The sequence below is a fragment of the Protopterus annectens genome, chromosome 2.part0, assembly GCF_019279795.1.
Source record: "Protopterus annectens isolate FY-2018-M chromosome 2.part0, PAN1.0, whole genome shotgun sequence".
Taxonomy (NCBI): domain Eukaryota; kingdom Metazoa; phylum Chordata; order Ceratodontiformes; family Protopteridae; genus Protopterus; species Protopterus annectens.
The window spans coordinates 928,683,238-928,708,925 of record NC_056728.1 but is presented as its reverse complement, the minus strand read 5'-3'; positions in this window follow the sequence as shown (position 1 = coordinate 928,708,925).

Here is a 25,688-nt window from a genome sequence, read left to right as displayed (position 1 = left end):
TTTTATGAGTAGGGCAATAAAAGCATTTCATTCCCTGATATAATAATAAGGTTTATTAAGAGGATATATGAGGGATCAAAGGCAAAAATTAAATTAGGGGAGTTCCTCTCTGATAAGATTTGTTTGAGGAGAGGAACCAGGCAGGGGTGTCCTTTTTCCCCTTTATTATTTGCATTATATTTGGAATCATTGGCAAAGAAAATTAGGGGCTCAGAAGTTCAAGGAAATAATTGATATGGTAAGCAAGAAAAGTTGGATTTATTTGCAGATGACATTATTTTGTATCTAATAAAACCAGAAAAGGACATTTCAGTGATATGGAACATTCTGAGACAATTTCTACTCTTTTCAGGATACAAAATGAATGAAGGTAAAACAACGGTAATAGCTTTAAGCTATTGTCACACAAATTCTTTCAGTAATAACCATATTTATGGGGCTATAACAAAATGAAGTGCTTAGGGGTATGTATTAAAAGGAATTCTGTTATGGCAGCTAATGATATGTGGGATAAGCTAAACAAGAGAGAATACAAAAACTGAGAAATTGGAAGCTTTCTTTTACGGATATCCTGCTATCAATATAGAAGTAATGCTTTTAGTCCCTTTAGTTTTATAGACCAGTCAGACATTTCAGACATTCAGTATTTTTATCAACCAGAGGAGAAATTCTGGATAGCAATTAAAGAGTTGTAGGATTATATCTGTGACGTCAAGATGGCAAGAGTCAAGTAGCTTAAGCCGATCCCTCAAACAGAACAAGGTGGTTTGGGATTACCTGAGTTGAAGGGGAATTTCAGAGCTACATAGTTAAGCCCCCCCCCCCCATACATAGCACAACAAAATGTTATAATTCAAAGTGGAAAGGGAAGATGAAATAGGGGAAGCTAAGAAAAGGAGAGACTGGGATTTTGGATGCATATCCTTAAGGAGAATAAGAATAGCCATACAGAATATTATATTCATAAAGTAGCAAAAAGCATTGTAAGACTAAACCAGTATATGAATGCAGAAAGGAGATTCTGCCAACAGGGATGACTGCAATTAGGGGTACTGAGAATAGGCAAGCTGAGTTTACTGGAGAAAACTGAGGAAGAAACCACAGTCAAAGTGATAAATTCTGTGGAACTAAGAGTTCTGAGGAAGTTCTATGTGCTGTACATAACAAAACTGCTAAACTTGTTCTAATAAAATCTGAGTTTGGAATACTGTTGCCTCCTTCTTCGTACCACAGAATTTATCAGTTTATGTTTGGTGTGTTTCTGTGGAGTATTTAATTGTAAAAGGAACCAAAGTATTGGCAGCAAATAATTAGAGAGGGAAATAGAATGGGTAGAGACCAAGAATTCATTTGGATTGCAGGCTAGAGCTTTCCCTTTCGATTAACAATTGCTATCAGAGAATACGCAATTTAAGGAATAGAGAGATTCTAAGTAAACGACCAGCATTGGTAGAGTTTTTAGTAGAATCGAGAACAGAAGCTGCTGAGTAAAAGGAATAATTAGTAGCGCATAAAAACCTGCATATAACTATAGGAAACAATCAGAGGAGCTTAGAAAGGATTGGGAAGTGAGACTGGATAAGCAATTCACAAAAAGCAATAGGAGGATATATGCATGACTTCCAAATAGGTCTAGAAGATTTAGGATGTTTGGAAGTGTTTGCATAGGTATTTTATAGCTCAAGCAGACTGCAAAGAATTTTTCCTCAGGCAGACTGCAAATGTTAGAGGTATGATGGGAAGAAAAATGTAATTGGGAACATATTTTGTTGGGAGTGTAATGAGCTGGCAGACTTTAAAAATTCCATGAATACTGCTCTGTCAGATATACTGGGTGATCAAATTGATGTAACTAAGGAAATGATTTCTGAGGTGTGATACAGAATCAGAACTGCCTAGACATAGTAAGGCCTTGCTGAGTTCAATTCTGGTGATTGCCAAAAAAAGCAATTACTAGAAATGGAAATGAAAGTCTAAACCAACTGTACTAGTTGTAGTGAATATAGTAACTGAAATAAAGGAACTGAAAGTGGGATCTTTAGAAAAGGGTAGGAGAAAATTAGATATTAAAATGGGAACTGTGGGAATAATTCATGCAGAATAATGTTTTGGAGGAATAAGGTTTAAGAGAAGTCAGGAACTGATTGAGCTATGTAATGTTTGACTAACAATGACTGTACAGAAGATCAGAATATCAGACGTGATGTATGATGTTTGCAACGGAAAATATGTTTGGTTTCCTTTATATAAATGTATGACTGCCTATGTCATAACTGATAATTCAATAAAGATGTTTGTTGTTTAAAAAATGAATACAAGTGGTATCTATGGTTCTGTCTGTCTGAACCTTCCTTTTATAAAGGTACTGGCATCTAACTACTTTGATCCTGCTACCACAGTCTAGGATCCCTTGCAGCTCTCAGCCATTAAACTTAAGCATACACTTAATTATCTTTGTTACAGCACAATAATATAAGGGTGTCTCGCCCAGGCATACAGTAGCACAATCACACTCCGCAGCATGTACTGTCCCTTTGTCTCCCTTGTTTCCTTGATGGGAGTCTCCCACCTCCCTTCCTACAGTATTTAACTGTAAGGTCTTGCTTCCCACATTTAAAAGAATAAAGAACAACTTATTCCTCACCTTGGGCTACACTTAATGGCCAGCTTCCTAGTGGTTTCCTTTAACATGCTTATGTAAGAAAATACCCTTTCAACTGGGGTTAAAAATTCATCAGAATCCTCAGTATTAGCGTGACACACCCAACATTTTTTTGTAATATGCAGTGCTCTCCTAACTTTATCTGTGTCTAAGATTTCCAACATTGTTTCTTTGCTGTTATATTCTTTGGAGTGGAATCTATATTCTGCTATATGTTTCAGCACACATAGTTGAGCACTTACTATCTTAACCTTTAAAAAGACTCACGCCTGAAACTTATTGGGTTGTGTTTCAACCATTGCCCCCACACCAGCCTACAGGTTCCTCTTAACCTTGTCAAAATCTGAAAATCAGAAGACATTACATCAGTTCATTCTACTGTTAATAGTGAAAACTTAGCAAAGGCCCACCCCTTTAGCTTCTGCATATTGAACTATCTCATTATCTTCTGCTGCTTCACTTTCTACTAAAAAAAAAAAAAAAAAAAAATTGCTTCCTACCTTTCCTTGAACTAGTGTAGCCCAGATACAGATTTGCTGTATCCAGGATTTTCTGTAAGCTTCTAAGCGGTGCTCTTCAATTTTTCCCTTAGATCTGTTAGTTCTCTGCTCTCCTGCACTTTTATTAGCTTATTAGTCTAGCACTTTAAACTATTCCTGGTGCCAGAAAGTCTGCTCTTCAAATTTTCCCATAGAATTAGCTGGTTTCTCAGTAGTAGCACTAAAATCTGAATCCCTGTGACTAGCACTTGCTCTAAAACCTGCTGGAAAGCACTAGGAAGCCTTAAATTGATACAAGCACTCAATTCTCCTTGTTAAGGAGTAATTAATCGTAGGCACTAAGCCTATAATTGCAAAGTACCTTGCCAAGGTAAGGGAAAACAGCTCTTGTACTTTACAAAAAAACACTGAAGCAAGCATGTCCAAGGGTCAGCTTCCACTGATTTCTCCTGTCCACCTGGTGAATCTGGGCATACTGGGGCAATGCAGCAATTGCCTCATGTACACAGACAACCCTCTCCTCCTACCACCCAACACTACAACCTGCAAGAGATGCACTTACATAGCCAAACTGGAAGCAAAGCTCTCTCCAGCCACGATTGTGCTAGACAGTCAAGAGGAGAAGGTTAACACCTGTACTACACCTCAAGCAACACACAGCCCTTCAAAACTCACACCACCAACATCCACACATAGTAATACTAAACCCACTTATATGGAGGCCCTTAATATTAACCTGCCCAAGCAACAAGGACCTCCGAAGCTGAAATGCAAACAAACACCAATCACAACCAAAGTGACACATAGCTCAAAACACCAGTGTGCCACCAAACAACAGCCCCTAAGGCAGGACAAGGTACCCAACACTTTAGTCATAGGTGACTCTATAGTCAGGCACACTGACATCCCACTCACCAGGCTGAACAAGGAGAAAATTACTCTCAGTTGCCTGTCGGGTGTCAGGATCCTCCACATAACACATGCACTCAAGTCACTCCACAACAAGTACAAATACGACTCTGTCATCGTCCATGTTGGAGTGAAGGACTTGAGACGTGCCTCCCTGGACTACATGCAAAGAGATGTGGAAGAGCTCTCAGATCATGTGGCCCAGGCAGGTATAACTGTAGCCCTGAGCAGTATCCTGCCTTCACCCAGAATGATACCACAGTATAAGGACAAAATATTTGACTTCAACAATTGGCTAAGTTTCTGGTGTCATTGAAAGGGAATCCAGTATCTGTCTACCTGGGATGACATGATCAACAAACCACGATGCTTTGCCAGAGATGGTCTGCACCTGTTGCCCCTGGGAATCAGGTTACTGGCTAAGGCTCTTGCCACCCCTATAGTGCCTTTTTAGGCAAGGCTCAAAGGACAAAACTACCACCATAACAGATATAAGCATGCAAAATCTGAAGGTAATGCGACTCAATGCTAGAAGTCTAAACCTCAAAATGCACTCTCTCGAGGCACTCCTAAAAATGGAGAACATCAACATCTGTGCAGTAACTGAGGCCTGGTTCAATGCTTCAGAGAGCACCCCTGCAATACAGGCTACACCTCTTGCCACACATTTCGGCCACCAAACCAGGACCGAAGAAATAAAGGTGGAGGAGTGTCCATATTCACCAAGGATATTCACATCTCCAGGCTAGTTGCCCAGCACAATGCATCTGAAATTCTCCAGGTGCAACTAACACTAGGTAAGACTGCAATTCAAACTGTAGCTTGCTACAGATCCCCCACCATGCCCCAAGATTCTCACTACACCTTTCTAAACATACTAGATAATACTAAGATACAGCCAAACACCCTAATACTGGGTGATTTCAACTACCCTTCCATTAATTGGGAAAACTATTTGGGTACCAACACCTTTGCCCAACGTTTCTTGGAATTCATAAATTACAATGCCCTGGACCAACTAATCCATAGTCCCACCAAGGGCTCAAATATCTTAGACCTGGTCATTACCAACATGGGAGATTGATGCTCCACACCAGTGGTCACCCCCTCTTTGGTCAGGTTTAACCATAAGCTAATCACCCTTGACGTCCACATCCCACCCCCACCCCCCCACCCCCCCAGTAGGGAAACCTCTATAAAAAACTTCTCCAAAGCCAACTTCATGCTACTCAAGTCAGAAGTGACAAACTTCATGACACCCATGCAGACGGGAACTAAACGTTCGACTGCTGAATCCTACACTAAGGCACTGTACGAGCACATCCACTCGTACATGAATTATGCCATTCCAAACAGAACCAATCTGGTGATCCCCTGTCATAAAAAAACTATATAACAGAAGGAAGAAACTGTTGCAGAAAAGAGGAAAATCCCACAATGCAAAAAACTCCCTTACCAGCCTCAGTAAGAAGCTGGGATCCCTCATAAAATCCCCCAAAGCTACTTACAAAAATAAAATAGCCAAAGATTCCAAGGACAACCTCAAGGCATTCCATAGTTATGTCAAGAATCTAAATGGCAATGCTCAGATCTGCTCTGAGCTACAACAGAATGGCATTAAATATACTGATTCCAAGGATATTGCCAATATCCTGACAGATCGATTCAGTGCCAACGTCACCCCCTCTCACCCCCTAAAGGGCCCATCTCAATACCAAAAGATTACCAAATTCCGGTACTCATGGCCACACAGGTAAAAAACACATTCTCCAAAGCTAAGAATACAGCATCTATGGGACCAGATGACATCCTGGGCTGTGTACTACATGAACTACAAAATGAACTGGCACCTCACCTAAGTGTCATGTTTAATCATAGCCTCAACCTCAGGCTTCATGCCCAATGAGTGGTACATAGCTACAGTTATCCCACTCCACAAGGGGGGATCCACCTTGGATCCTGGGAACTATCATCCCATCAGTCTGATGAGCCTGATCTGCAAACCTATGGAACTTATAAACAAAGACATTGGCAACCTTCAAACACTGGACCCCACCCAATTTGGTTTCATAATCTTGTCTCCTCAACTTGATTGACTTCTTTGAATCAGTCTCCAGAGTCATGGACAAGGGTAAGGCAGTCCACACAGCCTATCTGGACCTCGCCAAGGGATTCGACACCATCCCAAACTCTGGAATCATAGATACATTTTCTAAGCTGGGCATTAATCCCTACATCACTCGATGGGTTGCCAACTGGCTTACTGACAGAACCCACACTGTAAAAGTAGCAAACTCAAAATCCAGCTCCAGACAAGTGACAAGTGGTGTACCTCAGGGTTCAGTCCTGGGACAGCTCTTGTTTAGCATCTACTTCTCTGAAGTACAGGCCAGCACTAAGGGACTCTGGCTAACAAAGTTCGCAGATGACTGTAAACTGGGAGCCATTATTGTATCCCCAAATGATGTGGATATTCTACAAAAGGGCCTTACAGAAACAGATGTTTGGTGCCAGAGCCATGGGCTCAAGCTCAATGCCAAGAAATGTATAGTTATCCCCTTTGGGAAAAAACATGTACCCATGAATTAACACAAAAATGGCAGTACACTAAACACTGAAAGTGTGATAAGAGACTTAGGGACACAGGTGGACAGTGGTCTCACCTTCAATAACCATAAAGCCACAACAGTCAGGAAATCCTTCTATGTGGCACATCTCATCACTAAGGGCTTTTCATCCAGAAAAAAGGATGTCATTGTCCCACTGTACTCATCCCTCATTAGACCCATTATAGAGTACACTAAAGGAAAGAAAGCTTCGATAAACCACCACGGCAATCCAAATCCCTGTTAAAATCAGATGAGCAATTTAATAAAACAAACAAAACATAAACAAAAGAATAATAAAATGGAGTCCATAAGCGCTTTCGGCTATTCAGCCTTCTTCAGATCGTAAAACATATCTCCGCTGATAGTGTTTTAAAAAAGTCGCCAACCAATCATTTCTTTTCCTCTTACATCCCCCTTGGATTCAGGGCCAATAGCATGGTGGCAATACTAGTTCTTCATAGGAGGCGATATAGAATTGACGACCAATCAAATGGTCAAAGATCACACCAATCACTTTTCTTCTTCACCACAAACCTCCTTTAATCAAAACCAATGACAATCATGTAACGGGTTAAACCTCCATTGGATAAAATATATACCATCAGCCAGTCATGTAATCAGAGTAAAGACAAGCCTCTTATTTGTGTCCAATAGTACTCCTTCTGGCTTTTAGTATGGGCTTCAATGGAACAACACTATTTAAGCCAGGTCGACGATGTGCTTGCATATTAACTATCCAGTTTACTTCGCGTAATTCCATGCGGTTGCTTACATCTCCTGCTCTATTAGTTAGAGCCACTACTTCAATAGCTTTAAACTTGAAATTATGTGAAGGATTGTCAACAACATGTGCTGCCAGTGCATTATTTATTTCCTTATGGTTTGCGTCCCTAAGATGTCTCAAAATCCGGTCCTTAAATCTTTGATCCATTTTACCAATATAGAAAACATCTCATTGGCAGCATACCACTAAATAAACTAAATGTTGCATATTGCAATCCGCATACAAATTAAATGTATATGAATTTTTGGTAGTTGGATGTACAAAAATGTTTGCACTATCTATATAGGCACAAGCCTTACATCTAAAGCACTTAAAGTGCCTTTTCTCTCAGATCATGCATTACAAGAAAAGCCATCTTTGTTGCACAGGAGCCTCTTAATATTTTTCTTATTTTTAAATAGAAATCGAGGTGCATCACCTATAACTTTTCTGACTTTGTCATCAGTGGTCAAAACAGGCCAAAACCTCTTAATAACATCACAGATCTGTATGTTGTCATTACTATAGGTTAATGCACATTTGATTCGCAAGTCACTATTCCTAGTGACAGAGTCAACCATTTGAGGAAGTACTTCTTGGGATGAAAAGTAGGGTCTAACTTTTCTTTCCCTGAGCTCTTTAGAATTATCTTTCATGGTCAAGTTAACTGCTACAAAGTCTCCTTCCTCAGTGCACAATCTAGAGGCACGTAGTACTTGGTTCTCATAAATATTATTAAAAATATATTTAGGGTGCATGCTTTGTCTATGTAAATAATGACTTTTCCAAGTCGATTTCCTGAAAACATTAGTGCTTATTCCTTTCACTGGCTGTAAATGGATCTTGACATCTAAAAAGTCAATCTCTACAGATGAATATTTCACTTTAAACTCTAAAAAGTCAGTATTTTGAGTGATATAATTATTGAAAAGAACCAGCTCATCAATGCTGTCCTTCCACAAAATAAATATGTCATCCACAAAACGGCTGTAGTATACCAAGTGATCAGTCCATGGATTAGCGTCACTTAAAACTTCCATGTTCTCCCATTGAGCCAATACCAAATTTGAGTAGCTATTCATGCAAGGGGTGCCCATAGCCACACTCCATGTCTGTAGATAAAAATCTTCACCATATACAAAGATATTATTTTCCAGTACCAGTTCCAATAAGGAGCATAGTGGGTTTTAATTGACCCTATTCCGTGTCAAGAATGTTTCTATGGCATGCAAGCCAAACTCATTAGGTATTACAGTGAAAGGGCTCTTGATGTCCATAGTTACCAAGATAACATCTTCAAAGCTGGCCAATTGATTAGTTTTAAGATATAAGTCCTTAAGAAAGCTTCCAGTATCTTTCACAACTGTGTCTACAGTGAACAGAGCTTTTTTTCAATTCATTTTCTATGTAGACAGATAATGGCTCAGTAATCCAATCTCTTCCGGCTACAATGGGGCGTAATGGTGGATCTATCTGGTCCTTATGAATTTTTGGTAGATCACTTATGCTGGGAATCATGGGATGTGGATAGTCAAAAAAATCATAAATTTCTTTAGTTATGCGTTGTTCCATTAACAAGTCATATAGCTCACGACGAAGAGCATTAATCTTCAAATCCACTTGACGCTTATTCAATCTACTGTAAGTACGTTTGTCCTCTAGCATTTTCAGCATCTTTGCCCTATACCAATCAGCATCCATAACCACTATACAACCACCTTTGTCCCGCTGGTTTAATAACTAAACTGTCCATTGAGCTCAGCTGTTGAAGTGCTTCTTTCTCTTCAATAGTAATATTATGGAAGCTTCCATGGTTAGGGTGCATTCTCATCCTACTAACTTCATCTTCACATAGTTTCAAAAAGAGTTCAACTGCTGGATGATTAACTGGTGTAAAGTTACTAAGTTTCTTAAAATGATTTCTTTCATGTAAATTGTCACCTTCAAAAATACATTTCAAAGAAATAATCCTACAGAAAAGTCTGATATCTGTCATGAATTCATTTAAATCAGAGGACAGGGCAGGAATAAAACTCAAACCACGTTCCAACAAAGAAACCTGTTCAGGACTCAAGGTAGTGTTTGACAAATTGACTACCAATCCTGCATTGGCTGTTATTACATTGTCATCTTTTTGCGTTTGCGTTCTTTGCTCTGCGCACGAGGGTTTCTGTAGAAAGGGTGTTTTACAAAAACTGGCAAAGGCCAATTGACCGTTGCATGCACTGCTCCTTCTTTCAATCTAGTTGCCATATCTATGTTGACATTAGGTTCATGATGCTGTGCAATGTGTCCTGAGGTCATGGTACTAGTTACAGCTTCATTTAAGTCAATAGAAGTTGTACTGTCAGTGAGGGGAGCTATTTCAATAGATGAGGCATGTGTATCTAATAATGGGGGAATATGTTTCCGAACTTCAACATGCCCATATTCTACATATTTTGGATTGGGATGATTTTTGGAAATAGGTATCCTATGATGAGATTTACTTCAACCTCTGTTGTTCATTACTGCTCCTTCATTTTCCTCTCTAGGCCATTCAAAGATATGGCCATTCTTAAAGTCCTGAAAATCACGAGCCAGTTTTTTAATCTTAGTTTGTCTTAGCTTATTATCACAACAACAAGTGGATGTGGACCCCAGGGGAGGGAGTTGGGAGACAAAACTAGAATATCGAGTTGCTTTGGCAACTTAAATTGGATGCAGGGAAAGCTCCAGGATTGAACGAACACATTAATATTAGTAGTGTGCTTAAAATGAGGTCAGCTAGGTTATAGATCTATGTATATTCTAATCTCTTTGTACATATTTACTTGAATGTTATTAGTTTTTATACACACTTTTTAGATAATAAGGAAAGGAATTATTTTGTTATTAATTGTAGGGCAAGCTGTTTCATTTTATTGGGATGATGTAGAATTTGCACCATCCCCGTTTATTTACTTATTTATATATTGATTGTTTAATACTCTGTTAGTAAGATTATGTGGTCCTAGGTCTCTTTGATATGAATTTATTCCATAAGTTGGATTTATTAATATATTTTTCACATTTATTTTGTTTTTTGTGATATGTTTTTAAGTAATTTGTGAATGGGGGTGGGTCACATGATGTTTGAATTGCTATTTAAGCCTATTGGTGGCTCATTGTGAATTGTTCTGAGGAAGCCTGGGATTGAACCTAGGAGAAAGCGCTCAACATTATTCTTGTTCCGTTGGTTGGATTGTTCTGTTTTTAGAAGTGTGGAATAAATTGCCTTGGATATTTTTACTTGGTTCCCTCATTGCTGTGATTTTTCAAGGCAAGGGCCCAGGCAAGGACTTACCTTCCGAGATTGTTTATTGGTGTTCCTGTGTCTTTTTGTTAGCTTATTATCATATGTTTGTAAGTTAGCTTGCAAAAGTTCTAACTTTTGTAGGTGTGAATCTTGCAGATTCATATCTTCCAAAGTTACTTGCTTGGTTGTAATAAGCGTTGCTATGCTCTCCTGTTCAGGTCTGAAGTATTCTACTAATCAATTCATGTACTTTTGACTTGTTTCCAAATTAATCGCCTGTCATCTCCCAAGTTATGGAAACACTTATCTAGATTTACTAACTTGTGATGGATGCAGGCTTCCAAGTGGAAGTGCTGCCATTGCAGCCATTTAAGTCTATACACAGCGTTTTCCACTTCACGAAAAATATTTAAAAACTCAGTATCATCAGTCGGCAAAACTTGAAAATTGGCTTCTTCATTTCCTAAATTCCGTTGTATAAATGGATTAACCAAGTCACCAGCTAGGCCAGACAGGGAATAGTTCTTCACTCTCTCTTTATTAAGTTGTTGTATTTTGGCCATGTGCGTTGGATTGGAGGACAGCAAAAGACAAATGAAACAAATACTTCCAACCACCGCTGAAGGTATCGAAGAAAGACAAGGATCAATAACGGAAAGAAAGCTTTGATAAACCACCACAGCAATCCAAATCCCTGTTAAAATCAGATGAGCAATTTAATAAAACAAACAAAACATAAACAAAAGAATAATAAAATAGAGTCCGACAAGTGCTTTTGGCTATTCAGCCTTCTTCAGATCGTAAAACATATCTCCGCTGATAGTTTTTTAAAAAAGTCAACAACCAGTCATTTCTTTTCCTCTTACATCCCCATTGGATTCAGGGCCAGATGTTAACTTGATTATGAAAGGTAGTTCTAAAGAGCTCAGGGAAAGAAAAGGTAGACCCTACTTTTCATCCCAAGAGGTACTTCCTCAAATGGTTGACTCTGTCACTAGGAATAGTGACTTGCGAATCAAATGTGCATTAACCTATAGTAATGACAACATACAGATCTGCGATGTCATTAAGAGGTTTTGGCCTGTTTTGACCATTGATGACAAAGTCAGAAAAGTTATAGGTGATACATCTTGATTTCTATTTAAAAATAAGAAAAATATTAAGAGGCTCCTGTGCAACAAAGATGGCTTTTCTCGTAATGCACAATCTGAAATAAAAGGCACTTTAAGTGCTTTAGATGTAAGGCTTGTGCCTATATAGACAGTGCTAACACTTTTGTACATCCAACTACCAAAAAGACATATAAGTTTAATTTGTATGCGGATTGCAATACGCAGCATTTAGTTTACTTAGCGGTATGCTGCCAATGCAATGTTTTCTATATTGGTAAAACAGATCAAAGATTTAAGGACCAGATTTTGAGACATCTTAGGGGCATAAACCATAAGGAAATAAATAATGCACTGGCAGCACATGTTGTTGACAATCCTTCACATAATTTCAAGTTTAAAGCTATTGAAGTAGTGGCTCTAACTAATAGAGCAGGAGATGTAAGCAACCGCATGGAATTACGTGAAGTAAACTGGATAGTTAATATGCACGCACATCATCGACCTGGCTTAAATAGTTTTTTTCCATTGAAGCCCATACTAAAAGCCAGAAGGAGTACTATTGGACACAAATAAGAGGCTTGTCTTTACTCTGATTATATGACTGGCTGATGGTATATATTTTATCCAATGGAAGTTTAACCCGTTACATGATTGTCATTGGTTTTGATTAAAGGAGGTGTGTGGTGAAGAAGAGAAGTGATTGGCGTGATCTTTGACCATTTGATTGGTCGTCAATTCTATATCGCCTCATATGAAGAACTAGTATTACCACCATGCTATTGGCCCTGAATCCAAGGGGGATGTAAGAGGAAAAGAAATGATTGGTTGGTGACTTTTTTAAAACACTATCAGCGGAGATATGTTTTACAATCTGAAGAAGGCTGAATATTTTATTCTTCTTTTGTTTATGTTTTTGTTTGTTTTATTAAATTGCTCATCTGATTTTAACAGGGATTTGGATTGCTGTGGTGGTTTATCGAAGCTTTCTTTCCATTATTGATCTTTGTCTTTCTTCGATACCTTCAGCAGTAGTTGGAAGTATTTGTTTCATTATAGAGTACAATGCCCCATTTGGTAAGTACCTCACAAGACATCTGCAACAACTGGAAAAGCCACAGAAATACCTCACTAAAAGAATCACAGGCATAAAGCAGATGCTTTATGCTGACTGTCTAAAAAAAATCCACCTATACTCTGTTGCATATCGCCTACTCAGAGGCGATCTCTGCTTAACATACAAGGCCATGTCAAACCCAGTGCTGTTGGACATGCTACACTTAAAGAAATCCCAATCCCTCAGAGCCACACACTCCAGGGATCTAAACCACACTCGGTTATAGATTATTCACCATGGGATGGGTGAGGTCAATTATATATTACCCCTAAAGAAAATAACTGGGATCATAACATAGATAATTTGATGGGACCCATGCATGGGATAAAGCATTTAGGAGATGCCTCTGTCCATCAGTAGTGCGAGGGGCAGTTATTAGTATCATTGGATATTTGTTAATAAAGGGAAGAGTCCTTGGTTGGGCTGTTGATTTTGCTGCTGCCACAATCTACTTGGCAATAATAGGTTCATAGGTTGGTACTAGGCTATCAGCCCTAGGGCCTGGACAAGCCTAGCCATAACAATTCCCTGGCTATTTCTTCCCACAGTATTTACTTCCCTGGACCTCTGTCTAGCAGGGCGACTGATGTGATCCCCGGGGTGATTTCCTATCTCCCATCCAATCATCAAGGTTCCTTTTGAAGAGGGCCAAAGAGGCGCTCTGCTTGACATGTATGGGCAGTCTATTCCAGAGTCTGGGGAGTCTCTGGGTCAGGGGCATATCCCTCTGGCATGTTTTGTTCATTGTGATGACAAGGTTTAGATCCCTGGAGCATGTGTCTCTGAGGGATTGGGATTTCTTTAAGTGTAGCATGTCCAACAGCTCTGGGTTTGATATGGTCTTGTATGTTAAGCAGAGATCGCCTCTGAGTAGACGATATGTGACAGAGTATAGGTGGAATTTTTTTAGACGGTCACATAGGGCATCTGCTTTAGGCCTGTGATTCTTTTAGTGAGGTATTTCTGTGGCCTTTCCAGTTGTTGCAGATGTCTTGAGAGGTACATACCAAACAGGGCGTTGTACTCTACAATGGGCCTAATGAGGGATGAGTACAGTGGGATAATGATCTGAAGTAATTGCTCAAACATGCCAATGGCTTATAAAAAACATGTTTATGGGAATAAATACTTAAAAGTATCAAAAGGTGGAATTGTTTAGTTGAATAGTATAACTTTAGCTGCTTGCATTCTGCATAGTTTTAAGAAAATGGATACAATCAACTCTTGTTTAAGCTTATATAATATTAATTACAGGGAAATAAAACAATAGTGATAGGTGGAACTTAAACTTATGAAAGGCACCACTTTGTGGCTGAATATAAAAAAATAAGATATGATATCTCACAGTACAAAAGAGCAACAAGTTTGTTTCTTCTTTCTAGCCTGATCCACTTCAGAAAGGTAAATTAGTCAATAGTCATTAATAAAGTGGTGAGATTCCACCTATACTCACAGTTCTCAAATGTGGTCTAATTAGGCAACAGTTCTCTCTTTTTCAGTAGCAACATGAATAAGTAACAACTCACAGTAATACAAACAATTCACTGTCTCTTTTTCTCTGCAACAGGTAACTGCTTCACTGTTGAGAGATTAGTAGCTGAATAGTACCGTCATACTATACACATCTTACATTCTTGACAGACAAGGTCTGAGACTGTATAGAACAGATTGGAGATCCCCTAAGGGTGAAACAAATTTCTTCTCTCTAGTAAATTCTAGCTATGGAGTTCTACATTTAGAATTCTACCCATACAGTTTTATTATTAGAATTGTATTTGTAGAATTCTGTGTTTAAAATTCTGTTTGCAAAATTATGTGTTTATGGTCAACCTGATGAGACTGTCACAGGGCATACATCTGTGCCACTGTCAATAACAGTTCAAAAATGGACTCAAGATGCCAGAAGGGTTGACTATTAATAGAATGAAGTGGCTGATGGCCAGATCTCTTATACTGAGGAAGGTATTGGAAAGCCTGGTGCCTGTGTGACATTTGGTAGAGACTGACTTGCAAGTAATCCAGTCACATTATAGGGGCAGCAAAATTGTCTGTAATATCATAGGCTCTTAAGAGGTTACTAGGCTAACATCCCCAGGGCCCTTACAAGCCTAGCCAAGTTTAACCCATGTACCTAAGGGTGTCTGGTTCAAGGAGACACTAAAATCAGCACCTATGGTCCCTGTTCAAGAGGGACACAGGTGGAACCCCTGGGGTGAATTTCCGGTTACCCATCCAATTGCTCAAATTACGTTCAAATAGGGCCAATGAGTAGGTTTTGTTTAACATGAATAGGAGAATAGGAAGCTTGTTCCAAATGTGGGGCAACCTATGTGAGACAAATCTGTCTCTCCAGAAAGTTCTGTTGCCGTCACATACCAGGTTAAGGTCCTTTGTGCCATTTGATTTGTGAATGTCCAGCATTTACATTAATGCTGGGTGAGAGATTGTTCTATATGCAAGGCACGGGTAACCTCTGAGCAGTATGTACAGCACAGAGTAAAGTGACAATGATATCAATCTTTCCGCATAAGACAGAGCTTGAAGATCCTGAATTTTCTTTGTAAGGAACCTTTGTGGTTTCTCCAATTTCTGCAGGTGTTTGGAAAGGAGCATACCAAAGGGAGTGTTGTACTCTATTATTGGCCTGATGAGGGAAGAGTACAGGGAGTTATAACCTCTTTTTTTTTCCTGGTAGCAATGCCCTTACTTATGAGCAATATAAAATACCTTCTTACCATGTGGAGACACGGCAATCAAAGTTATGGTTGCTGTCGACTTGTGTGCCCAGATCTCTCACCACTGACTGTGTGCTTAGGGTATTGCTACATATGTGGTAGTTTGCAGGAACATCACCCTTGCCAAAAGGGTGATAATGCATTTTTTTTGTATTAAGTTTAAGAGATTGTGGGTCTGCTGGAGGAGGTGGAGTCCTCTATTTTGACTGTATGAGCTGTATCAGTGAGCCAGTTTGCAACTCACCTGAAAATATATGGGTTGATATCCAGCTGGATGTGTTTATCAATGATGCCTGAGTGAGTGATTGTGTCAAAGGCCTTGGCTAAGTCTAGGTAGGCTGCATGCACAGATTGCCCTCATCTAGGACTTTGGTGACTGTCTTGAAGAAGTCCACCAAGTTTAACAGGCATAATCTCCCCCTGACAAAGCCAAACTGGGTGGGGTTGAACATTTGGACATTTCCGATATCTTTGTTAATAAGGTCCATGGTGATTCGTTTCATGACCTGTCAGATAAGGCTGGTCAGCCTAATGGATCTATAGTTCCTGGAGTCTGTGGATGTACCCCCTGTGTGCAAAGGTATGATGGTAGCTGTTTTCCATTCCACTGGGATGAAACCGGTTCTTAGGCTGGTGCTGATTCCTGTTTTAATCCATGTAGAACACAGCCCAGGATGTTGTCTGTTCCCATAGAGGCTGTGTTTTTGGCCTTGAAGAGGGCATTTAAGACCTGTTCCTCAGAGATACTAGGTGGGGACAGGTGTTAGGGATGCTTTGCGGTATATGTGGCAGGGACAGGGCAGTGAAATTTTTAATGAACCTGTCAGCCAGCAAGTTTGCTACATCCACAGGTTCTGTACATGTAGTACCATTAACAACAAGTTCAGTGCAAATCTAGGCCTTACCTTTGAGGTTATGGATGTGGTTATCCTTAGTTAGGGAAGCTAATTTGGATTCATAGTTAGCTTTGGAGGACTTTACTAGGAGTCTTATTTGCTTGTTTAAGTTGAGGAGGGAGTGTTTTCAGTTTTGAGACCATTCCTTCCTACTCTTAGACAGCACTTTCTTTTTCCTATTGTACAGCCTATTTGGCAGTTGTCCACCAGGCAAGTTTATTTTTCCTTGAAGATCTGGCTTTGGTTCTATCAGATATGGCAAAGTCAATGCAACTGTACAGGTTGTCATATAAAACATTGGTGTATAACTCAGCATAGGTGTCAGTTCTACCAGTGAGGGAAGGGGCTATGAAGCTATTTATGCTATCACGTAAGAGGCTGCAATTGGCCTTGGAGAATTTTTTAGTCGAGTTGTTGCTAAGGGGGGGGGGAGTCTTGTGTTATAGTTACTTTTAGCGAGAGTGATCTGTGGTCAGATCTCAACTGGGGATGGTGCGGCGGTCCCCCATGTTTGTCAGCACCAAATCCAGGATGTTTGAGCCTTTTGTGGGTGTGTCAACCAGCTGATCTAGAGCATTGGAGTTAACAAAGTCCAGGAACCTTTGGGCAAATTTGTTAGAACATGTATAACTTACCCAATCTGGATGGGCAATTAAATTCACCCACAACTAGGGTGTTTGGTTGTATCTTGATTGACTAAGTAGATCTAAGTAGGCTGAGTGCATATCTGATTCATGGAGGGGGTCCTATAGCTGGCAATGACCTGAAGAAGGATCTTACCTACAGTCAATTGCACCTGAAGTAATTCAATGGAATTGTGCTATATAACCAATCCAGAAGTGTATTTATCTTTAATGAATATTGATACACCACCTCCTTTACTTCTCATGTCTTCAGGTTGTGGTCTGAACGCGTGGAAGGAAATGTAACCTGGCACAGCTGGGTTGCTCTCCACAGCCTTAAACCAGGTCTTAGTGACTGCACAAATGTCAGCATCTTCCAAGGTGAGGACTGCTTCCAGTGAGTGCAGTTTCTGGTTTAGAATCCTAGCATTTAGCAGCATAACCTTGAGGTTGTTTTAGAGGGTATTTTTAAGTCGTGAATTTTGTTCTTGTGACATTGCCTAAAAAAGGCACTATAGGGGTGGCAAGAGCCTTAGCCAGTAACCAAAATCCCAGGGGTGACAGGACAGATGAAGACCATCTCTGTCAAAGCACCATGGTCTGTTGACCATGTCAACTCAGGCTGACAGATACTGGATCCACTTTGAATGGCAACAGAAACTAAGCCAATTGTTGAAGTCAATCATTTTTTGTTTGTATTGAGGTATCATCCTAGGCAAAGGTAAAATGCAGCTTAATGTTAGGGACATACCTGCTTGAGATACATAATCAGAGAGCTCAGTCATGTCTCTCTTCATATAGTCCAGTGAGGTACATCTCAAGTCATTCACACCAACATGGATTATGATGGAGTCATAGCAGTGGCTGTTGTTGAGAGACTTGAATGCATGTGTGATGTAGTGGATCATCACACCTAACAGACAACTGACCATGATTTTTTCCTTATCCAACCTGGTGAGAGGGACATCTGTGTGTCTCACAACTAAGTCATCTATGACTAAGACATTTGTTTTTGTGTTATGCCTTAGGGGCTTGCCTGTTGAGTCACTGGCGTGTGATATATTATGTGTATTATATTCTGCAGAGGATGTATTATGTGAATCATGCTTTTGTTTGTGTTTGGGAGGTCTCTGATGTTTAGGTAAGCTTCTGGTAAGTACTTCCGCATATATAGGTTTATGTGTTGTTGGTTTAGTAGGTGCAGAAGATGCTGACAACCTACTTAGTATCAGATGAACCGACAGGTAAGGGAAAGAGCCTGGATTATAGGTTCTTCATATAGATGCATCTCTCACATAATGAATTTGTGTGGTCTTGAAGAAGTGGGTTGTCAATGTATATAAGGCAATTGCTACATTGCCTCAAGATGCCCATTTTGACCAGGCTGGATAGAGAAACTGCCCATCCAAAATGCTAGGTACATTGATGTGGTCAGAAAACAGGGGTAGGACAGGAAGGACCAGGTAGAGGACAGAAGTGGACAAAATATATGAAGAGCAAGTGGGTAGGATCTGTGTTGGTATCTCAGGGGCTTCACTGAATATATCACCTGTCAGTGAGGGACAATCGTGAGAACTCACCAATGGATCACCAGCAGAATACTAAGGGAAAATTTGCAGGCAGAATTGCTTGCATCTATAACCACCAACAGTGCCCACCACTACTCAACAGTGCACAATGTGCAAACAAGTGCAAACACTGTGCTTATGTAGCAAATGACAGCCAACTGATTTAAACAAATTAATCAATAAAAAAAAGCTCAAAACTGAGCCCTGTTCCAGCAACTTTCAATCAGATGAGTTCTTACTGCACACTGCTGCCACTGGGGTGCAGGTGAAATCTCTTCAACAAAAGATGGCCTGGTTTAGTGCTCAAGTTATACAAACAGAACTAGACTCAGCAGGTCTGAATCTAGTCTATTCTACAGCTAACAAAGTGCAACAGTTTCAGGAAAAAAGCAGTTCAAATAAGCAGGGATATGGTAAAAAATGCAGTTCATTGCACTAGCCACTGCTTAAGGTAGGGACTTTGACCACTCATTACTGGGGTGATGGCTCCTGACTTCATGTATGTACCTCCTCAAGACTAAAAGTGAGTTACCACTGCAGACGACTTCCCAGTGAATCAAGGAGTTCATCTAGTGAATGCCCACACTGGGTTATCTTGAAGGACCAACTGATGGATCCAGGGGTGGGCAGGTATGAAAGTCAGGAGAACAGTGGGAGAACTGTAAGATACATGGAAATGAGGGAATTAAAAAAATATAAAATAAAACACTATGTATACAATTCTATGTTTGTAATTGTTTGTTTAGAAGTCCATCTGTACAATTCAGGCTGTAGATTTCTGTTCCTACAATTCATTTGAAGAATTCTATCTGTAGAACCTTATATGTAGACTGTAGAATAACAGTAGGTCTACAATTCTGTGTGTAGAATTCTGTGATAAAAAATCCTATCAATAGATGCATGTCTGGAATTCTATCTGTAGAATTCCCTTCTCAGAATACTGTATGTAAAATTCTATGATTAGAAGTCTATCCACATGATTCCATCCCTATAATTTTGATTTGGGAGTAGATTTTTACCTGTCGGGTTCTGTGTATAGAACACTTTTAGAATTTTAACACAACATTTAGAATTCTCTTTATAGAATTCTGTATTTAAAATTACATGTATAAAAATTCTATCTTTAAAACTCTATATACAGATGCTATCTGCAAAAAAATGTGTTAAGAAAGGTGTGCGTGGGATATGCTCATAAGAATTCTATCGATAGAATAATGTATTTAGAATTATATCCATTCAATTCAATATTTAGAATTTTAGGCTGCAGAATTATGTGTTTAGAAGTTTAGCTATAGAATAGATATAGAACTATGAAAAAATCTACCCTACCTGTTGAATGCTGTGTGCTAGAATTCTAGTTGAAGTTTGTGCTTTAAATTCTATCTATGGAATTCTACCTGTAGATTTCACATTTCAGAATTTCAATTCATGAAATCTGACTATTTGATTCCATCTGTATAATTCTATGCTAACAATTGTATCTGTACAATTTTATCTGCAAAACTCTGTATTTTGAATTATAGCTACAGACTTCTAGCTTCACAATTCTGGTTTTATAGTTCCTCCTACAGAATTCTACAGATGGAAATCTATCTGTGCTATCTTCTGTTTACAATTGCCTGTACAATGCTGTGTTCATAATTCTATATTTCACCACTTAGAAAACTATTTGTAGCATTCTTCCTCTAGAATTCATTGTTTAGAATGTTAGCTGTAGAAGTATCTGTTTCCCATTCAATTTCTAGAATTCTATCTGGAGAACTGTGTGCTTAGAACTTTATCTACAGAATTTAGTGTTTGCATTTTATTATTAAAAATCACTTTCTTGATTTTAACCTGCAGAACTGAGTGCTTAGATTTTGAGAGTAGCATTCTACAATCAGAATTACATCTGCACAATTATTTCTGTAGAGGATTGTGTTTAGAATCATGTCTTTACAATTCAGAGTACAGAATTGTACCTCCACAATTTTGTATTTAGAATTCTTACTGTAGATTTATTGCTAGAACTCTATGCTGAGAATCTTATCAGTAGAATTGTCAAACAGATTTCATCGTACAGACATTTTCTTTCAGAATGCAGGAATTCTGAGTTTGCAAATATACCTGCTGATATATTTACTTAGATCTTAGTTATAATTCCATCAGAAGAAAAACTACTATCTGCAAATTTGGTATTTAGACTTCCATCTGTAGAACTTTTTTGTTTAGAAATAAGTCTATAAAATGTTACGCATAGATCTCTATTAGTAAAATTCTATCACTAATGCCATAGTGGTTTAGAATCGTATATGTAGAGTTCGACCAACAATTTATTTTCTGTATTTAGAAATCCCATGTACCAAACTCCATTTGTATTATTCTAATTTAAAAATGTAATCCATAGAATTTTACAAGTGGAATTTTATCACCTAAATTCTGTGTTTAGAATTCTTTTGGTGATGGGCTGATTGTCATAACTGCATTTTTTTTCACACAGTGGGGCTCTAAGACAGTTAATTAATCAGACTTTACCCTCCTTTCATAGGTGTGATGTACTCCTAAAAAGTGAATGAGTGTCCACAAAGCTTACCAAGTTAATAAATAGCTACTCTATATTCTTATTTGTAGCATTCTCTATTTAGAATTCTAAGTACACAATTCTAGCTAAAGAATTGTATGTTTCAGTTATCAGTAGAATTGTGCACCAATAAATCTATTTATGAAATTCCATGTTTTGACATGCAGCTGTGGAATTCTTTGCCTAAAGTTTTATCTATATAATTCTGTTTGGAGTTATAGCTGTGAAATGTGTTAAAATTTTTATCTGTAGCATTCTGAATTCAGAATTCTACTTGTAAAATTACTTGCTAAGAAGTTTGTTGAATTCCCTGCCTACACTTCTGTCTTCTGAATTATATCAGTAGATTTCTGAGTTTGGGTTCTGCCTGTACAATTCTGTGTTTGAAATTCATCTGTAAATAATATCTATCCATATAGTTCTGCATGTAAAATTCTAAATATAGAACCTCTTGTTTAGAAGTCTATTAGTAGAATTTTCTGTTTAGAATGACATTTATGGAGTTTTGTATGTGCAGTTCTATCTGTAGAATATGTGAAATTATATCTCTAGAATTCTATTCTTAGAATTTCTTCATACAGAGATTTGGCTTTATAATTCTGCCTGTAAAATATACATGTAAAATGTGTTTTTTTTTTTTTTTTTGAACAACTACATGTAGAAATCTATGCTTTGAATTATAACTGTTCTATTCTGGCTGTAGAACTATTATTTTAGATTTCCATCTGTAGCATTGTAGTTGTAGAATTCTATCTGCAGAATGTTATTCTTAGAATATTAAACATAAAATTTCACAGCTACAAATTCTGTCACATATGCAGAAATCTGCAATTAGAATGATATTCCTTTAGTCACCTGTTTAGAAGTCTGAATGTACAAGTCTATTCAGTTAATTATTTCTTTAAAATTTAACTTGAAAATTCTGTACAATTCTGCCTCTAAAATCTTCTCTCTCCAGTTCTGTATTGTTTCCAATTATATCCATAGAATCTAGAGAATTATGTCAGTAGATGTATTTGTCAGACTTCTATCTCTGAAATTATGTTTATAATTGCATCTGTAGAATGCTGTGCTGAAAAACAGACTTAAATTATAAGAATTGTTTAGGGTTCTGTAAATTTGATAGAGAGTATATAATTAGGATTTATAACCACAGAATTATATCCATAGAATTCCGAGTACACTGTTTAGAATTCTAACTATATTGTTCTATATTTATATATGCAACTGTAGTAGTTTTGGTTAAAATTTCTATGTGAAGAATTATGTGCTTGGAATTCTATATATAAAATTCTGTATTTTCAATATCTATGGAATTCAGTCAGTAGAAGTCTTTCTTCAGAATTCATTCACAGAAATCATGCATTTAGAATTCTGCCTGTATAGGCATGCATTTTTAATTCTACATGTATGTTTCCATCTGAAATATTTGGAGGTCAGAACTCCTTATGGTGAAATTTCTGTTTAAAACCTTAATGCTGCATTGTGTGTTGAATACTAATTGCATAATTCTTAATTTAAATAACTCTACATTCAAAACTTTTTCAATAGAAATCTATCAGTAGTTGTATGTCTAGAATTCTATCTTAAAAGTCCTGTGTTAACATTTATCTGAAGAATTCCACCTATGTAGAACTCTGCATTAAAAATTCCATCTTCAAAAACTCTCTACATTACTGTCTTTATAATATTATATGTATAACTCTTTTTCTCTCTGGTCTATTGCATTGAAAATTTTGTGTCTAGGATACATGCTGTAGAGTTCAACCTGTAAAATACAGTTTAGGTTATCTCTCTAGAGTTCCGTTCAAGGAATTTTGTGCTACGAATTCTTTCTCTGGGATTTCATTAGTAAACCTGTATCCATGAAATTCTGGGTTTAAAGTTCTTTATCTGCAGTTCTTTGTTTAGAATTCACTCTGTACAATACTACCTGCATTAGACTCAATAGAAACACCTCTATGAAGAATTCTGCACTAAGAATTGTTTAGAATTCTATCAAACAATTCTGTATTCAAAATAATGTCATTATAATTATAGCTGTAGAATTCTATCAGTAAAATGTAGTTCAGAGAATCTTATCTGTAGACTATCTCAGTCAAAGGATCTATTTATAGAACTGTGTGTTTAGAATCTGAGTTGTAGAATTAAGTGCATATAATTCCAGGAAAGTGTGGAATTGCATGTATAGTTATTTCTAGAATTCATCTGTAGAATTCTATATTTAGCTGCCTGTTGGTACAATTCTATTTGCATGAAATGCTATATATATAGATTTATTTATTTAGACATCTATTTCAAGAATTATGTACTTTAAAATTTATTTGTAAAATACTACCTGCAGAATTCAAATTACATCATTTCAACTGTAGAATTCTGTTTGATTCTATCTGTATAATTCCATGCTTTGAATTCTATCAGTAGACTTTTGCCTGTACAGGTTTACAGTTACAATTTTGTCTAGAGAATTTTATGTTAAGAATTGAGATTTTATAACTTTTGATAGGATTTCACTTGATGAATTATGTGTCAAGAATTCCATCTATATGATGTGTGTATAATTCATTCTTTAAAGTGTTACCTGTAGAATTCCTTGTTTGTGTCTTTGTCTGTAGATTTCTATCTCTACAATTCTCTGCTTAGAAAATTATCTGTAGAGTTTGGCTTGTGTAATTCAATCTTAAGCATCCTGTATTTAGAATTCAACTTATAGAGCTCTTTTATAGAATGTGTTCATTACAGTTCTGTGTTTAGAACTCTATCTCCACTATGCTTATGGAAATCTACTCTAAAATTCTGCATTGAGAATGTCAGCTGTTATATTCTGTGATGTGGAAACTGTCTATACAATTATGTGTTGAAATTTCATTATATGGAAGTCTGTTTTAGAGCTCTATGCCCAAAATTGTGTGTTTATTTTCCAAATGAATCTGCTAAATCATTTGTCTAGAATTCAATCAGTAGAATGTTATATGGATATCTGTAATTCCCTATTTCAATCTGTAACATTCTACCATGGAAATATCTTTCAAATTTGGTATCTAAATAATTATGTTCTTAGTGTGCTGCCAGAAGAACTGTAATGGTAAATTCTTCTGTTTAAAAGCTTATATGTAGAATTCTGTAAGTTGAATTTTGTTTAGAATTGCATCTAAGAATTCTGTTTTGAGATGATTTTTTTTTAGATTTGTAGAATTCTGTATCAAGAATTTTATGCTCAGAATTCTGGCTGTAGTCTTCTGCACCTATAATACCATCTGTACAATATCAACAGTAGAACTGTATGATCCAAGTTCTATATATAGAATTCTCTGTTTAAAAGTTTATCATTAGAATTCTCTGCAGTTGTGGAACTTGTATGTATCTATAATTCTTCATTTAGAATTCTAGTTGTACAATTTTGTGTTTAGAATTCTTCCTGTAACATTCTGTTTGAAATTCTATCTGCAAAATCCTAGAAGTTACATTTTGTGTGTAGTATTCTGTGTTTGGAATTCTAGCTATAGAATTATGTGGTTAGAATATGCATTGCATCATTATGATTTCAAAAATATCTTGCAGAATGTTATGTTAATAACCATGTTTATACAACTTTTAATTCAAAATTCTTTCTATAGTAATGTGCTAAACATCATATCTCATTCCACACATCCTCTTCTTTCTGTTGAATTATAACTCAAGAATTCTGGGCTACTGTTCTCCCTGTAAACTTCTGTGTTTATACATATGTTCAACTCTGTGAACAGGGATCTAGCTGCAAAATTCATTGTGTGTAGAATTCTCTCTTCAGAAACCTATTAGGATTTTCTGTTATAATCCCATTTGTGAAATTCATTATTTAGAACTTTATCTGTGGAATTGTCTTTAGATCCACTAGCTGTAGAATTCTATCTTTAGAATTCTGATACTAGAATCCTGTCTGCTGACTTAATTACTTAGAGTTCTCTGCAGAGTTCTGTGAATAAAATCATATCTCAAGAATCTTAATCATAGAAGGAGGTGTTTTTGAACTCTGTATGCAGAATTCTTCCTATGGAATTCCTTGGTTTGGGATACTAATCAAGTCTTCTGAGATTTATATGCTATCTGTAGAACAGTATTTCTCCAATATCTGCATAATTCTATCAGCAAAATTCTGTCTTTAAAATTCTTTTTTTTTAATTCTACCTGCAAACGTCTGTGTTTAGAATTCTATTTGTAGAGGTCTGTTGCACTTCAGTGGCAGAATCTTTCCAATAGAATTCTTTCAGATAATGTTTTAGGTCAGATTCATTAATGCCTACACTAAGTGTACATGATCTGTATTGTGCTTTCTAGTCACTCAAAAATATTACACTAAATGTACATATAATCTACAATT